At 39.1% G+C, this 18,062-nt stretch overlaps 2 pseudogenes; both read right to left on the bottom strand.

The window, feature by feature from the left end:
* Positions 1 to 693: 693 nt before the first annotated feature.
* On the bottom strand, positions 694 to 13,113 carry LOC117512252 (annotated as a pseudogene).
* On the bottom strand, positions 1,476 to 14,453 carry LOC117512254 (annotated as a pseudogene).
* Between the last annotated feature and the right edge of the window lie 3,609 nt (positions 14,454 to 18,062).

Raw genomic sequence — 18,062 nt, 5'->3', positions numbered from 1 at the left:
CTCTAGAACGGCTTAAGGGTTAAATAAAAGTTGCAATATAATGGGACATGTTGGCAAAAAAGAGTAAAACTTATATTATTCTCATGCTATAAGGAAAGCACCCAGTTCATCACATCCCACTATTCCTGTCACATACTCCCCCTCTGCAATCTCCCCCTACCCTTCCAATAAACGAAGATTGTTTTTGCTGTTTTTAGTGTCAAGGACCCAGAAAACCCCAATAATGCAACAAAAAGTTCCATACTCCAAATATTCTGAATGAATTAAAATGATGAACAAAAATCATCAGAAGACAAATAATTTATTTACAGTCATCTTTATTGCAGTGACCAGCAATACAAAAGAGACAAACTGCATCAAGTTAACATTTAAATCATTACAGGTTCTCATAAAACGATGAGTACAAATATGTTACAAATAAATACAAACAAAAATCCTGAGTTTTGTTAATATAAATCAGAATCAAGGTTCTTTCTTATGAAACACAATCAATTTTTGTGGTTTCAGCCAGTTTCATGACAAAAAAAATCATCATCATAAGAACACTTGTACACACAAGGATGGACTGAGACACTTTTAGTAAAGTGCAGAATAGAATCTATGTGACAGAAGCTGTTTGTAATGTAGTGTGGTTATTGGTCTCAGAGACGTGAGGCCTGTCCTTTTACTGTGTGACTGCAGATGTGCAAAGAATAGATCCAGTGTTCATAGACCATCTGAAGGGTCTCTTTAGTCCACTTCTTCTACTGTAGGTCCCTGTGGAGCGTCTCGTGCCTGGTCCCTACAGCTGCGTGCAGATGCTCCTCCCTGATACAACCTGCTGATAACAAGGTTCCACACTTTCTCCAGCTCTTCTGCTTGTGTTGGTACTCGTCTTTATCAGCCAGCTGGTTGTTCTCCAGCCAGTTGATGGTCTCGTCACACGTCTCCATCAGCTTCTTCTTCTCCTCTTCACTGATTTGGCCCTTCAGCTTCTCATCCTGCAAGGTGCTTTTCACATGGAAGACGTACGACTCCAGCGAGTTCTTAGCAGCAATTTTGTCCCTCTGAAGCTCGTCCTCAGCTTGGTATTTTTCTGCATCCTGCACCATCCTCTCGATCTCTTCTTTGCTCAGTCGGCCCTTATCGTTGGTGATGGTGATTTTGTTCTCTTTGCGGTGCTTTTGTCCACAGCGGACACATTCAAAATGCCATTGGCATCAATGTCAAAGGTGACCTCAATCTGTGGGACCCCGCGAGGAGAGGAGGGATTCCTGTCAGCTCAAACCTGCCCAGCAGATTGTTGTCCTTGGTCATGGCTCGTTCCCCTCATAGACCTGGATCAGAACACTGGGCTGGTTGTCGGAATATGTGCTGAAGGTCTGAGTTTGTTAGTTGGATGGTGGTGTTGCGTTTAATCAGGATGTTCATGACTCCTCCGGCCGTCTCAATACCAGGGACAAAGGTGTCACATCCAGCAGCAGCAGGTCCTGAACTTTGCCTGAGGTATCACCATAGAGAATGGCAGCCTGGACTGCAGCTCCATAAGCCACCGCCTCATCTGGGTTGATGCTCTTGTTCAGCTCCCTGCCATTCAAGAAATCCTGCAGGAGTTTCTGGATTTTGGGGATTCGAGTGGAGCCTCCAACCAGGACGACATCATGGATCTGTGTCTTGTCCATTTTGGCATCCCTCAGTGCTTTCTCCACCGGCTCCAATGTTCCCCTGAACAGGTCTGAACACAGCTCCTCAAAGCGAGCTCTGGTGATGGACGTGTAGAAGTCGATGCCCTCGAACAAAGAGTCGATCTCAATGTTGGCCTGGGAGCTGGAGGACAGGGTTCTCTTGGCTTTCTCACATGCTGTCCTCAGCCTCCTCAGCGCTCTCTTGTTCTGGCTGATGTCCTTCTTGTGTTTTCGCTTGAACTCTTCCACAAAGTGGTCACCATGCGGTTGTCAAAGTCTTCTCAACCCAGGTGAGTGTCTCCTGCCGTGGCTTTCACCTCAAAGATACCATCTTCAATTGTCAGGATTGACACATCAAAGGTTGCCCCCACCCAGGTCAAAGATCAGGACGTTATGTCTCCTGCCTTTCTTTTGTCCAGACCATATGCGATGGCAGCTGCTGTTGGCTCATTAATGATTCTCAGCACGTTCAGTCCTGCAATGACTCCTGCATCTTTAGTTGCCTGTCGCTGGGAGTCATTGAAGTACGCTGGGACTGTGATGACAGCATTGGAACCTTGTGTCCCAGGTAGGCCTCAGCGGTCTCCTTCATCTTCACAAAGGGACCATGGAGGAGATCTCCTCAGGGGAGAAGGTGTTGTCCTCCCTTTGTATTCCACTTTGATTTTAGGCTTCCCTCCATCTGAAACCACCTTGAACGGCCAGTGCTTCATGTCCGCCTGCACCAGGGAGTCATCAACTTTTCTTCCAATCAGTCGCTTGGCATCAAACACGGTGTGCTGGGGTTCAAAGCCACCTGGTTCTTGGCTGCGTCCCCGATAAGTCTCTCAGAGTCGGTGAATGCACATAGCTGGAGTGGTCCTGTTACCCCTGGTCATTGGTGATGATTTCCACTTTCCCATGCTGGTAACCCCCACACATGAGTAGGTGGTGCCCAGGTCGATGCCGATAGCTACGCCTTTAGCTGAAGACATTTCGTTTGTTTAAATATGGTACCTGAAAACACAAAGGCAAAATGCGTTTAGAACTATAAAATTCTTTCAAAGCTGTGACTTCAAAATCTGTAAGTGCCTGAACAAGCAAAAGATGACAGTCAACAACAGTTTTCTTCAGTTTTGTTTTGTTTTGTTTTTTTCTGGAGTCTTAGTTGAAACTAAAAGTGTTTTAAAACACTTGGGGGAAACATTCTTCTTTCTTTGTTCATCTTTTTTTTTTATTTGTAGAAATTCTACATTATACACAAATATCATTCACAAAGAAAAATATGATTATTCAGTATTGTCTGACTGAGTTTGATAAGAATAAACAAAGTAGGTGCTGCCTATAAAACCACAATTTATAATTTGCTGTGTCTATTTCATATTAATATTACTAAAAAGATTTTCTCAAAGTTTATATATTGCAGAGGATTAGGGTCATATGATAGAAGCTGACTGACAAAAATAATAAATCTCAGATGTTAATTTATACCAAACAAGAAGAAATAAATACACTAATAACCATGTGTCATGTTAATAAACATATAAATATCATTAGTTAAAATCAGAAGTTACTACATTTAAACAGTAAAATAAATTTGTTTAAAGCACTTACAGCTATTAATCGATGAGAAAGCGGTGAAGAGAAGTTTGTTTCTTGATGTCTGGATCTTGTTAGTTCTAGTTCTGGTTCTGTTCCAGTCGAATGTCGCTTATCTTTATCGTCCTCTTTTTATATTTTTTTATTTTGGTCTGGTTTCTTCTCGGGCTTTCTGCTGGTACTTCCTCCACATCACAGCGCTGAATCGAATCAAATAGGCGGTTCCTCTTGCACTCTCTTCCAATCGTTGGGCTTGACGTGATGACGTCAGCACAACGTGCATTCAGAACGTTCGACAACCTTCCGGACGTTCTGAGAAACTTCCAGAACCAACTGGACTGAAACGCTTTAAGATGATTTCACGACATATAAATCAAAGAGGAAAAAAAGAGATAAATGGCACAAAACTCAAATAACCGGAAATAAGCTCCTGACAAGAGTCACATGACACAAAACTCAAAACTACAAACATAGACATAAATTCTTTTTTGCACTTTGCTATAAGTGTCTTAAGGGAAAAAGAACTTAAACTAATACAGATTTGGATGATTAAACAAACCCCAATGTTGGACTCGGACAAAGCTTGCCTTCATAAATCTAAAATCCAAACTGGATGAACTGAGCGCAAGGAAAGCTAAGGAGCTTTCAGATCGAGAGCCAAATGGATCAAAGAAGGCGAGGAGAAACACATCTTATTTCTGCGGTCTGGAAAGGAGAAGACAGGAGAGGAATCTGATCAACAGTCTCATTATCAATGGAATGGAATGCATGGACCCAAAAGTAATTTCTGATGAGGTCTACCAATTTAGTCTTTACACTCCTTCGACCTCCATTAGTGACGCTTCTCTTCTGGACAGTATAAAACACAACATTCCATCCATCTCCCTGGACTTTAAGAATATGTGTGACTCTGACTTTGAAATGTTTTAACTGGATGATGCAGTTAAACAACTCTCTTTAAGGAAATCTCCTGACCAGGATGGCCTCTCCTCAGACTTTTTTTAAACACTTTGGGAAGACATAAAAGACCTTTTTTCTTTGCTATACAGGAATGCACTAAAAACAAATTCCTGATGACCACAATGAAACAAGGTCTCATCTCACTGATCCCCAAAAGTGGTAAGGACAAAAAATATTTGAGCACCCTCAGACCCAATAACATTGCTCAATGTAGATTATAAATTGTTTGCTCATGTCATTGCTAACAGGCTCAAAAAGGCGTCTCACAGATTAGCAGCGAATCTCAATCTGGCTTTCTCAGAGGTCGCTCTATCTATAGTAATTCAAGGCTAGTGCGGAGATTTATTAGATTATTGTGACAACATTGATGAGGGTTTCATTCTTTTCTTGGACTTTTGCAAGGCTTTTGACCGTGTGGAACATTAGTTTATTTTGGATACCTTACGTCACTTTGGGTTTGGGGCTTCTTTCTGTGAAATAATTCAAATGTATACACTGACATAATAGTTCTGTTTTACTCCCTTTTGGGACCTGTAAACATTTCGATGTGAAAAGAGGCATCCGGCAAGGCTGCATTATGGTTAAAACACTGTGAAGACTTAAAAAAAAAAAAAAAATTGATGTCATGGGGAAGATACTAACTATAAGTCAGCTTGCAGATGATACTACTCTTTTCTTTAAAAATGAAGCACAAATACCAATAGCTCTACAATAGTAACACGCTTTTCAGAAGCATCTGGTCTTTATTTAAACATTGATAAATGTGAATGAATGCCCATCCATGATTGCCCACAGACAATGCTATATAGCATACCAGTTAAAATCAAGTTAAATATTTAGGAATTACTATTTCCAAAAACCAAGAACAAAGCATAAAAACAATTTTGATAACACTATTAAAAAGAGTAAAGCTATTTTAAACACATGGCTACAGAGAGATCTCTCCATCTTCGGTAGACTGATGCTCTCTAAAATGGAAGGCCTCTCTAGAATTATTTACCGTGCATACTCTTTAAATATTCCACAGTCTGTGATTAAACAAATCAATCAAAACAATTTCAATTTCATCTGGAAAATCGACATCATTATATATGGAAGAATGATATTGTGAAATCTCTTGAGGAGGTGGCCTTTGTTGTGTGGGCCGCTGAAGAGGAGGTACTGCTGGCCCACCACCACAAGATGGCGCCCTGCTTGAAGTGCGGGCTTCAAGCACGAGAGGGCATCGGCTTTGCTGGAGGTGACAGCTGTCATCAATCAACACAGCTGTCACCATCACCACCACTACAAAGACCGGACTGCAACTCCACCTCCTCGCCGAGAAATCAACTACCATTCAGGTAATTTCTCTGCTGACTAACACTGTGTGTGTAATAACTGGAACTTCTATTTGCAGCCATTTTCCTGGAGTGTTTCCTTATCTGGAGGATTGGCGTTTGGTGTGACAGCGACGGCTTCGCCTCACATCCCAACTCAGATAAGTGGTTTGACCAGGAGCTGCACGAGTGTGTGTGATTGGAGGTGGAGGTTTTCCCTCCTTTACTTAATACAGACTGTGGGATTACTGAGTGTGCGAACTCACACTCATCTGGACGTCTCTGTTCTCTGCCAGCAGTAACGGGTCTGACTGCTGAAGACAGCGGCCACCTGGGGCGCAGGGCTTGGCGGCTCCGGTGTTCTCAGCTCCGTTGGTGGTGGAAGCTGTGTGGGGATCCAGCTCTTCTCTCTCCAGGCGTCTTCTATCGTCGAGCTGCCCACACGTCACCTGGTGTATGATTGACAGTCCACCATATTGTATTGTCTGTACGTTGTTGTGCGATTCACAACATTAAATTGTTACTTTTTGGCTTATCCATTGTCCGTTCATTAACGCCCCCTGTTGTGGGTCCGTGTCACGTCACTTCACAACAGCCTTAATGCAATTGATTTTGCCCCTATGAAAGGGGCCCTAAAATTATGGTGGCTACAAAATTTCTTGACTCGTATAGATTCTTTATGGTTAATCTCCCATCCAAAATATTCTCAAATGTAGGCAGCATCCAATTTTCTTTTACAGTGCAATTTCGAATCATCCAAATTACCCATAAAACTGTCCAAATTTCATGAACAAGTTTTACAATACTGGAAATTAATATTAAACATAACTTCACCCTTCATGACACACCAATATGGAACAACAGATATATCGTTATAACAAAGCAAATCATGTCTATTTTAATGTTGGTATGAAAGGGAATCTGGTCGATACTGCATTTAATGGATGTGAGAGGGAACTTTCTCAACTTTCCAGAGTTACCCATCAATACAACATTGTTTGGACGGTTCAACAGTTAATGATGTTATAATGCCATCCCACAAGCTTTTATCTGCGCTTTGAGAGGTTCCCTTTTAAAAACACACTTGTCCCTTCTTTGCACTCTCTTTTTGGTCTAATACTGCCTCCTTGTGGACAAACATGTAATCACAATTTTCTTCAAACTTCCCTCACCAATTAATTTTTTTCCTTATCTCTTAGAAGAAAGAATTATTAGGATTGAGTAGTCAAGATGTTAGAAGCATTAGATGCAATTATGTTAAATTTCTGATCCCACCCAAAGCCAAAGAAGTTCACTTTAAGATTATTAACAACATTTATCCCTGTAAAGAATTTTTACATTCCAAATTCAATATTGCTGACAATGAATGAATTTTGTAACAAAAATATAGAACAGAAGAACATCTCTTTTTTTACCAGTATTTTTACAAAACTTTTCTGGGGACAGTTTTGTTCATGGGCTAAACAGTATAACTTGAGTATCCTGTCTTTGAATTATACAGGCGTAAATTCGGTTGTTATATTGCAAAACAAGAAAAAAGAGGTTACAATTAATAACCTGCTTATCACGGCAAAATTCTTTTGACATAAATGTTAATTTGGAAATAACAAACCTGCCTTTAGTGTTTTTTTTAAGAAATGTCTTCCCTTAAGGACTCTTTAAAAATCTGTAAAAATAAGAACGCATTATGGCTTTATGACAACATGATAGATTTGTCTTTACCTCGGTGGTACCCTTAATGTGTTGGCTGTTTGTTTTTGCATTGTTTCTTTTTGATTTTACAAATGGCTGCTCAAATTATTGTGAAAGCGTTATAAGCCTGTAAGCTTTGTTTGTTGATATAAAAAAAAACAACTTTACTAAAGTGTCTCAGTCCATCCTTGTGTGTACAAGTGTTCTTATGATGACAATTTCGTCTAATGAAGTGGCTGAAACCACAAAAATTGATTGTCATAACACACATGGGAGAAGAAAGAACTTTGATTCTGAACTTAAAGTTTTTTGGATTTTTTGTTGATATGTTTGTAACATTTTTTCCTCATCTTTTTATGAGAAGCTGTAATGACTTAAATGTTTCTTAACTTGATGCAGTTTGTCTCTTTTGTTTTGCTGGACACTGCAAAAAGATGACTGTCAATAAATTATTTGTCTTCTGACTATTTTTGTTTATCATTTTAATCATTCAGAATTTGAGGCAGTCAGACGTTTTGTGGCATTATTGGGGTTTTCTGGGTCCTTGAAATCACACTAACACGGTGGTTAATATGAAAAGCTCATCAATGTTAAACATTTCTATTCCTCAAATGAAAGAATCTGAAGAATTTGACACAAAACACAGCAGAACAATCTTCATTATTTTGGTATTTTTATTATTTAATATCTATCGAGAATGTTGTAAATATTTTAGCCGTACCTCAGCCAGGTCAGTGCAAATCTATTTATATTCCAAAAGAAACACCTTGCGAAATTCCATGTTTTTACACAGTTATTCTACCATTAGAGGAAGTTATTCATTCTATCACACAGATAAATTTTAAACATCTTGAATGCTACTGAATTTTAACCAGAGGGAATTTGACAAATCTGACCTGTACTGGTTTCTCTTCATTGGCTGAATGTGAGAGCAGATATCACATTGATGAAACCCAGTTACAAACTAATAGAATCTATAAAGCTCAATATCATGACAGTAAGCTTTCATGATTTCACTGCACTCGAGACTGTATTTCAATTTTTATTCATTGCAATTTGGATATTTTGGTGCTGCCATCTCTGCATTATTTATTTAATTTTTTGGGGGGGGGTATGTGACAGAAATGGTGAGATGTGATGAACTGGGTGCTTTTTTATAGCATGAAAATAATGTAATAACATTTAGTCTGTTGACTAATTTGCAAATGTGTCCCATTATTTTGATAAATATTGCTACTTTTACTTAAGTAAAATATCTGAGTACTTCTTCCACTGCTACTGTTGATGGACAACACTTAAAGCTTACAAAATGATTTAAATAAATTTTATCGTGGTAGCGGGAGTTGGGTCAAGGAAGTTTATCGACTTCCAAAACTCAATTTATTCATTCATTAAATTATGAAGGAGATGTAGATTTTATATTAGCTTGCATATTTTATATATTTATTGCTAACAGGGGCACCACCGGGGATTTTGGGCCCCATGAAAAGGAATCTTACTGCGCCTGTACCCAACCATAAAACCGGTATTGAAAATTTTGATGGTGTTTTACATAATACTATGCATTTTATTGATGTTTTTGACTATGAATCTCATATGTGTGAAAAGAAAAATGTGATTTGACAGTTATTTGGTAGGATAAGCACTGAAAATACAATGAAATTCATTTAAATTCAATTGTTTGCTGCAAGACTGATACTCGAGACTGACAAAAACATATATGAGGCTATGTGGTTGTTGCAATTTAATCTTCTGATTTCCAAAAAATGTAAACATTTCTCTGACTTCACCCAGTCTGCACACGCTAGAAATGTTCCCTGTTGATTGTTCCAAACTACTGGCCAAACATTATATTTTAGTGAAAGCTGATACTTTTTAAACCATTAAAGTAATTCTGAAATAAATAAAAACTACAGTCTTTTTTTCATTTAAGAATATTTTTTATTCTTTGTGTCTGTTTTTTTCGATAATAAATGGATTGCAATTATATCACGCTTTTCCATCTGCATCAGACGCACAAAGCGCTTTACAATAATGCCTCATATTCACCCCAATGTCAGGGTGCTGCCAAACAAGGCGCTCACTACACACCGTGAGCAACTAGGGGATCAAGGACCTTGTCCAAGGGCCCTTAGTGATTGTCTTGTCAGGCTGGGATTCGAACCAAGGATCCTCTGTTCTCAAGCCTAACGCTTATCTGCTTGACCATCACCATCAAGGAATTCAACACACAGCTCACATCAGGGCTTCCTGGGCTGGTTGAAGTGGGGCGAGGGGACTGACAGATGTGTTGCTGCTCCTGACATGTCTGTGTGAAACATGAGTCATTTTTGAGCAGAACAGCTTGCTAAATGTTTACCTGCATATTTAAATGTTTTGTGATAATTAACCTATTATTTACCAAAAAAAAAAAAATCTGAGATCCTATGACATATTCTCCAACAGAACTCAGAAATCATCTACTTTATCAGTGTTAATTTGTTTGGATTATACAAATTTCCTTTGCATTCATCCTAAACACTTCCAGGAAAGGTAATCTACATTTCTGGTAGAATGTCTCTTGTCTGTTTCTTTATTGGTTTTATAGACAGACAGGTAGTTACTGACTAGCAGGACAGCTAGTGATAAATACGAGTAAAATATGCAAACTAATATAAAATCAGTGTCTACATCTTCATATTTTGAGAACAAAACCACAGATGATCAGACCACACATTATCATAATTTAATGAATAAATAATTATGAGTTTAGGAATCTAATAAATCATATTATAATGTTTTTAAATAATAAAATGTTATTGAAAGCTTGGAAGACTTCCATCCACATTACGGGAGCTGTTGCCCCCGCAATCCCATTCCTGATAAGCGGTTGAAGATGAATGATTGAATATTATGTTATTATTAATAATATTAGTGTTCAAAATCTAACAAAATCTCCCGTAACCCAAGTCCTGCTTCCAAAATAAAATGTATTCAAATCATTTTGTAAGTTTTTAAGTGTTGTCCATAAACAGCAGTATTGGAAGAAGTACTCAGATCTTTTACTTAAGTAAAAGTAGCAATATCATGGGACATGTTGGCAAATTAGTCAACAGAGTAAACGCTGTTATATTATTCTCATGCTATAAGGAAGCACCCAATTCATCACATCCCACTATTCTTGTCACATACTCCCCCTCTCCAGCCCCTGAGTACAAACTCTAGTGCAGTGAAACAATAAAAGCTTAGTGTGATGACATGTAGGTTTAAAATTCAGGGTTGGGGCTATGACTAAAATATTTACATTCTACATTGATGCAACCACGTGCTTTTTAGTGTCAAATTCATTCATTTGACAAGTAGAAAATTTTTAACAATGATGAGCTTTTTTATATTAATTTCTCAAATGTGATTTCAAGGACACAGAAAAATCCAATAATGCAACAAAAAGTTCCATACTCCCAATATTCTGAATGAATTAAAATGATGAACAAAAATCATCAGAAGACAAATAATTTATTTACAGTCATCTTTATTACAGTGACCAGCAATACAAAAGAGACAAACTGCATCAAGTTAAGAAACATTTAAATCATTACAGGTTCTCATAAAACGATGAGTACAAAATATGTTACAAATATATACAAACAAAAATCCTGAGTTTTATTAATATAAATCAGAATCAAGGTTCTTTCTTATGGAACACAATCAATTTTTGTGGTTTCAGCCACTTTCATGACAAGAAATTGTCATCATAAGAACACTTGTACACCCAAGGATGGACTGAGACACTTTTAGTAAAGTGTAGAATAGAATCTATGTGAAGTTGTGTTTACTGCAAAGGTCTTTTGGAAATGTCCATCATGGAGACAGAAGCTGTTTGTAATGTAGTGTGGTTATTGGTCTCAGACGTGAGGCCTGTCCTTTTACTGTGTGACTGCAGATGTGCAAAGAATAGATCCAGTGTTCATAGACCATCTGAAGGGTCTCTTTAGTCCACCTCTTCTACTGTAGGTCCCTGTGGAGCGTCTCGTGCCTGGTCCCTACAGCTGCGTGCAGATGCTCCTCCCTGATACAACCTGCTGATAACAAGGTTCCACACTTTCTCCAGCTCTTTCTGCTTGTGTTGGTACTCGTCTTTATCAGCCAGCTGGTTGTTCTCCAGCCAGTTGGTGGTCTCGTCACACATCTCCATCAGCTTCTTCTTCTCCTCTTCACTGATTTGGCCCTTCAGGTTCTCATCCTGCAAGGTGCTCTTCACATGGAAGATGTACGACTCCAGCGAGTTCTTAGCAGCAATTTTGTCCCTCTGAAGCTCGTCCTCAGCTTGGTATTTTTCTGCATCCTGCACCATCCTCTCGATCTCTTCTTTGCTCAGTCGGCCCTTATCGTTGGTGATGGTGATTTTGTTCTCTTTGCCTGTGCTTTTGTCCACAGCGGACACATTCAAAATGCCATTGGCATCAATGTCAAAGGTGACCTCAATCTGTGGGACCCGCGAGGAGCAGGAGGGATTCCTGTCAGCTCAAACCTGCCCAGCAGATTGTTGTCCTTGGTCATGGCTCGTTCCCCTTCATAGACCTGGATCAGAACACCGGGCTGGTTGTCGGAATACGTGCTGAAGGTCTGAGTTTGTTTAGTTGGGATGGTGGTGTTGCGTTTAATCAGGGATGTCATAACTCCTCCAGCCGTCTCAATACCCAGGGACAAAGGTGTCACATCCAGCAGCAGCAGGTCCTGAACTTTGCTGAGGTATCACCAGAGAGAATGGCAGCCTGGACTGCAGCTCCATAAGCCACCGCCTCATCTGGGTTGATGCTCTTGTTCAGCTCCCTGCCATTCAAGAAATCCTGCAGGAGTTTCTGGATTTTGGGGATTCGGGTGGAGCCTCCAACCAGGACGACATCATGGATCTGTGCCTTGTCCATTTTGGCATCCCTCAGTGCTTTCTCCACCGGCTCCAATGTTCCCCTGAACAGGTCTGAACACAGCTCCTCAAAGCAAGCCCTGGTGATGGACGTGTAGAAGTCGATGCCCTCAAACAAAGAGTCATCTCAATGTTGGCCTGGGAGCTGGAGGACAGGGTTCTCTTGGCTTTCTCACATGCTGTCCACAGCCTCCTCAGCGCTCTCTTGTTCTGGCTGATGTCCTTCTTGTATTTTCGCTTGAACTCTTCCACAAAGTGGTTCACCATGCGGTTGTCAAAGTCTTCTCCACCCAGGTGAGTGTCTCCCGCCGTGGCTTTCACCTCAAAGATACCATCCTCAATTGTCAGGATTGACACATCAAAGGTGCCCCCACCCAGGTCAAAGATCAGGACGTTATGTTCTCCTGCCTTGCTTTTGTCCAGACCATATGCGATGGCAGCTGCTGTTGGCTCATTAATGATTCTCAGCACGTTCAGTCCTGCAATGACTCCTGCATCTTTAGTTGCCTGTCGCTGGGAGTCATTGAAGTACGCTGGGACTGTGATGACAGCATTGGACACCTTGTGTCCCAGGTAGGCCTCAGCAGTCTCCTTCATCTTCACGAGGACCATGGAGGAGATCTCCTCAGGGGAGAAGGTCTTGTCCTCCCCTTTGTATTCCACTTTGATTTTAGGCTTCCCTCCATCTGAAACCACCTTGAACGGCCAGTGCTTCATGTCCGCCTGCACCAGGGAGTCATCAAACTTTCTTCCAATCAGTCGCTTGGCATCAAACACGGTGTTGCTGGGGTTCAAAGCCACCTGGTTCTTGGCTGCGTCCCCGATAAGTCTCTCAGAGTCGGTGAATGCCACATAGCTGGGAGTGGTCCTGTTACCCTGGTCATTGGCGATGATTTCCACTTTCCCATGCTGGTAAACCCCCACACATGAGTAGGTGGTGCCCAGGTCGATGCCGATAGCTACGCCTTTAGCTGAAGACATTCGTTTGTTTTAAATATGGTACCTGAAAACACAAAGGCAAAATGCGTTTAGAAATAAAAATTCTTTCACAAATGTGACTTCAAAATCTGTAAGTGCCTGAACAAGCAAAAGATGACAGTCAACAACAGTTTTCTTCAGTTTTTTTTTTTTGTTTTTTTTCTGGAGTCTTAGTTGAAACTAAAAGTGTTTTAAAACACTTGGGGATCAGGTTTGGACAAAACACATTTAAAGATGATCTGGAAAACGTACATGGACATTCTTCTTTCTTTGTTCATCTTTTTTTTTTTGCAGAAGTTCTACATTGTACACAAATATTCATTCACAAAGAAAAATATGATTATTCAGTATTGTCTGACTGAGTTTGATTAAGAATAAACAAAGTAGGTGCTGCCTATAAAACCACAATTTATCATTTGCTGTGTCTTCTTCATATTAATATGAATAAAAAGATTTTCTTAAAGTTTATATATTGCAGAGGATTAGGGCCATATGATATATTAAAAGCTGACTGAGAAAAAAAATAATTCTCGGATGTTAACTTATACCAAACAAGAAGAAATAAATACACTAATAACCATGTGTCATGTTAATAAACATATAAATTATTATCATTAGTTAAAATCAGAAGTTACTCTACATTGAAAGAGTAAAATAAATTTGTTAAAGCACTTACTGCTATTAACTGACTTCAAAATCTGTAAGTGCCTGAACAAGCAAAAGGATGTCAGTCAACAGTTTTATTTTTTATTTTATTTTTAATGGAGGCTTACTTTAAACTAAAAAAGTGTTTTAAAACACATGAGGATCAGATTTGGACAGGAGAAACATTTAAAGACATTGACAGAGGATCTGGTAAACTATCACGGACATTCTTCTTTCTTTCTTTATCTTTTTTTTTTTTTTTTTTTGCAAAATTCTACATTGTACACAAATATTCATTCATAAAGACAAAATATGATTATTCAATAAAATAATTGTCTGATTGAGTTTGATTATGAATTAACAAAGTATCTGGTGTTTTTGAAACACAATTCATAATTAGTTGTGGCTATTTCATATTAATACGACTAAAAAGACTCTAAAAGTTTAAACACCTACAATAGCTACACTATCATAAAAAAGATCTTTCATATATTGCAGAGGATTGGGGTCTGACGCTGACAGAGAAATAATACTTATGGGATGTTAACTTATACCAAACAAGAAGAAATAAGTACATTAATAACCATGTCATGTTAAAGGCATAAGTTATAACAGAGAAATTTACATTCAAAGACTAAAAATCGTTAAAACTTACTGCTAATCGATGAGAAAACGGGGAAGAAGTTTGTCTCTTGATGTCTGGATCTTGTAGTTGTAGATGTAACTATGGTTCTGTTGTGAGTCTGAATGTCGCTCATCTTTATCGTCCTGTTTTTATATTTTCCTTATTTTGGTCTGGTTTCTTCTCGGGCTTTCTGCTGGTCCTTTCCTCCAATTACAGCGCTGGACCGATCAAATAGGCGGTTTCTCTTGCACTATCTTCCAATCGCTGGGTTAGACGTGATGACGTCAGCACAACGTGCCTTCAGAACGTTCGTCAACCTTCCGGACGTTCTGAGAAACTTCCAGAACCAACTGGACTGAAACGTTTTCAAGAAGACTTTACGACAAATAAATCAACGAGAAAATAAAGAGTTAAATGGCACAAAACTAAGACTGCACAATAATATTCATATTTCTTTCTGTATCTTTGTACTTCATTGTTTGTGTTATTGTAAATCAACTTATTAAACTTTTTAGTCACACTGTTTTCTTTGAAAATAACAATATATTTTAAATTTGTATTATTTATACAGAAATTTTTTTTTGTCATTTTTAAAGCATTGGAGATCATTGTAGATGAACAGCCTATAATATTTTGCACCTGCATATAAGTTTCCCCTCTCCAATCAACTTTTTAATCAAACTACGCTGTTCTTCTGAGCAATGTCTTGAATGTCCCATTTTTCTCAGGCTTTCAAAGAGAAAAGCATGTTCAGCAGGTGCTGGCTTCATCCTTAAATAGGGGACACCTGATTCACACCTGTTTGTTCCACAAAATTGACGAACTCACTGACTGAATGCCACACTACTATTATTGTGAACACCCCTTTTCTACTTTTTTTACTAATATATATATTATATATATAATACCAATTTCATAGCCTTAAGAGTGTGCATATCATGAATGCTTGGTCTTGTTGGATTTGTGAGAATCTACTGAATCTACTGGTACCTTGTTTCCCATGTAACAATAAGAAATATACTCAAACCCTGGATTAATCTTTTTAGTCACATAGCACTACTATTATTCTGAACACTACTGTATTTCCTCTATTACAAGCGCACCTGGGCCAAAAATTTCATTCTTTGTATACAGGAATTTAAAAATATTTATATTTATTTATTTTGACCATAGAAACACATCTGCCATTTACCTAAGCGTATGCACTTCTAATGGAGGAAATACGGTATGTATATATTGATATGAAAACATCTTTTAGCTCTGTTATAACTGATATATTGACTTTCCTCATAAGTATCCATCCATTCATGAACTTTTCATATTTTTGACCTCTCCAAATTTGTGAATCAGAATCCTATCTTATTATCAGAGCATGTTCCTGGGTGGTCCTTTAGGAGTCTTGTTTATGTGAAAATTTATATTATTGGCAAATATTTTTGTGAGACTGTTCTTCATACATGATGGTAATATATGCATAGTGGTAGCCAGTGAGTGGTCACTGCTAGCCTATCTAATAGTGTCGGAATGAATGTTCATATAATAAAAAAAATTAAGGCTCAACCAACTAGAAACAGTCCATGTCTGATGAGTGCAGCCATATGTTTATCGAAGGCTCTTTCTGATATCAGCCCCACGACTAATGTTACACCTTTCTGATGGTCACCGTTTTTTTGCCTTTTTTAGGGATTAGGCTTGAAGATGGAAATCTTCCAATTTATCCAGATGCACCCATTACCAAGTCAGAGTCTACTGCTAATAGTGTCCTAAGTCTTGCAGCATGTCTTTCTGATAGTGCTTTGGATGATCTTCTTTGATGAATATACACTGTCCAAACAGTGTTCCTACATCAAAGTATGTGCTGTACAAGAGTTTTGAAGATTCAATGTACGACGTATGTTTTTTTTTATTCAATCATCATCTGTACTGACTAATTTGTTTCATATAAGGGAGTTATGCTGCGTTTACACATAGGCAGGACGTGTTACGAATGTCATATTTGCACCATTCTTGGCGCATTCCTGACATTCTTAACGTGACAATGCATTTGAATAGGTTTCTTAATAGTGCATGATTTTCATGGAGCATGTTTTTGACTGTCAACAAATCTTCCACGAATGTCACGCACCACCCTCATTTCGCTTCATGTGGTGGAGGTCACATCTGAGCGCACTGATCCATCTTGCGAGACGAGCGAGACGAGAGCTGTGTGGAGCCCACATCTGGCTCTGTCCGTCTCCTCCTCCTCTCTGCATCACTCCATGGCACAGAGCCCAACTAAGCATGCAGTCAAAAAGTTCTTCTGCTGTGGATTTTGAGGAGCAAATTGGAATGATCTGAATTGTTCAGCAGCTGATGGATGAATATGGGGGTGTGTGTAGAGACAATTCGCCTCATTCACAATGTGACAGAAAGTAATGATGCGCTGGTCTGCGCAGTAGCGCGGAACATTATTCTTGACCGTGAGTAATGGTTCCTGATAATTCGGCAGCAACACGTGCCAATAATCGTAATCGTGGTAACAGGTTGCAGCAGTTCCTGAGGACAACTGACGCCTCTGCCTCAAATCATCAATTCATGATCAGCGGCCAAGAATGTGTACTTAGTGGCATTCGTGACTTGCTGTCATTATGTGTAAATGCAGCGTTAGTCTGTGCTGTTATAATTGCCATGGTATGCTAGTAAATCATGTTCTTGTTGGTGTATGATGTTTTTGGGTTTTTTTTTTGGTGTACAGATTGCTTATCTCATGATAATCAATGGTGCTCAAGTTTCTGTTGTGCATTAAAAATAACTATGCTCTAGCAGGTTTCAGGTTCACTATTATTGCATGGAGGCTGCATATCTTGGGCCCAGAGAAATTGACAGGAATTGTACAAACTGGCAATGAATTCAGTGCAGACATCTTGATTGCCGAAGGTAGTTTTTCTCAGGATGCTGTCAAAAACACAACTGCAAAGAATGATAAAAGTACCAGAAGTGGCAGCTGCACTTGAAAATCAAACTATTGATGAAACTCTTGAGAGAAACTAACATAAATGACATTGTTCATGGTAAACTTTATAAGACCTTCTTCATGATGGCGTAATAGGTCCCAATGACTTGTCATTATTGTTCAACACTGATGGAGTTCTATTTTCAAATCCTCCAATTTTTCTGTTTGGTAAATGAAATTTATAGTAGAGAAGCTTGAATCTTCGACTGGACTGGGTTGCTTGATGCGAGAGCTTCAAGCTTCTCTACTATGGAAACCACCTGGACAACTGAGAGCCTACACAGAATAAATGAATTACTGAACTTAGGGCATTGGGAGCAGATGGTTTGCACTAACCTTTTGGCCAAACCAGGATTTTTGCTCTTTGTCTGTCAGCGGATGCACCTGCCAGGGCTTTAGTGAGGAATTCCAAACAGTTCAATGGGAAGTTTGGATGCGACTGGTGCAAGCAGGAAGGCACACCAATAGCAAATGGAAATGGTCCTCCTATTCGTACTTACCATACAATGGTGAAGCACTCTCAAGAACCCACAATGATCAGAGGAGATTGTCAATAGAGTCACAGAGAACAGGGATGGGCATCAAGGTGTGAAGGGGCCTTCAGTTGTCATGCAGTTACCACATTATGACTCTGTGAAATGCATTTGTTCGAATCACAGCACACAGCTTTCTTAGGAGTTACTAGACATTTGTGGGGACTTGGCTG

The sequence above is a fragment of the Thalassophryne amazonica genome, chromosome 6 (assembly GCF_902500255.1).
Source record: "Thalassophryne amazonica chromosome 6, fThaAma1.1, whole genome shotgun sequence".
Lineage (NCBI taxonomy): Eukaryota > Metazoa > Chordata > Actinopteri > Batrachoidiformes > Batrachoididae > Thalassophryne > Thalassophryne amazonica.
This window is presented reverse-complemented; position numbering and strand designations above follow the sequence as displayed.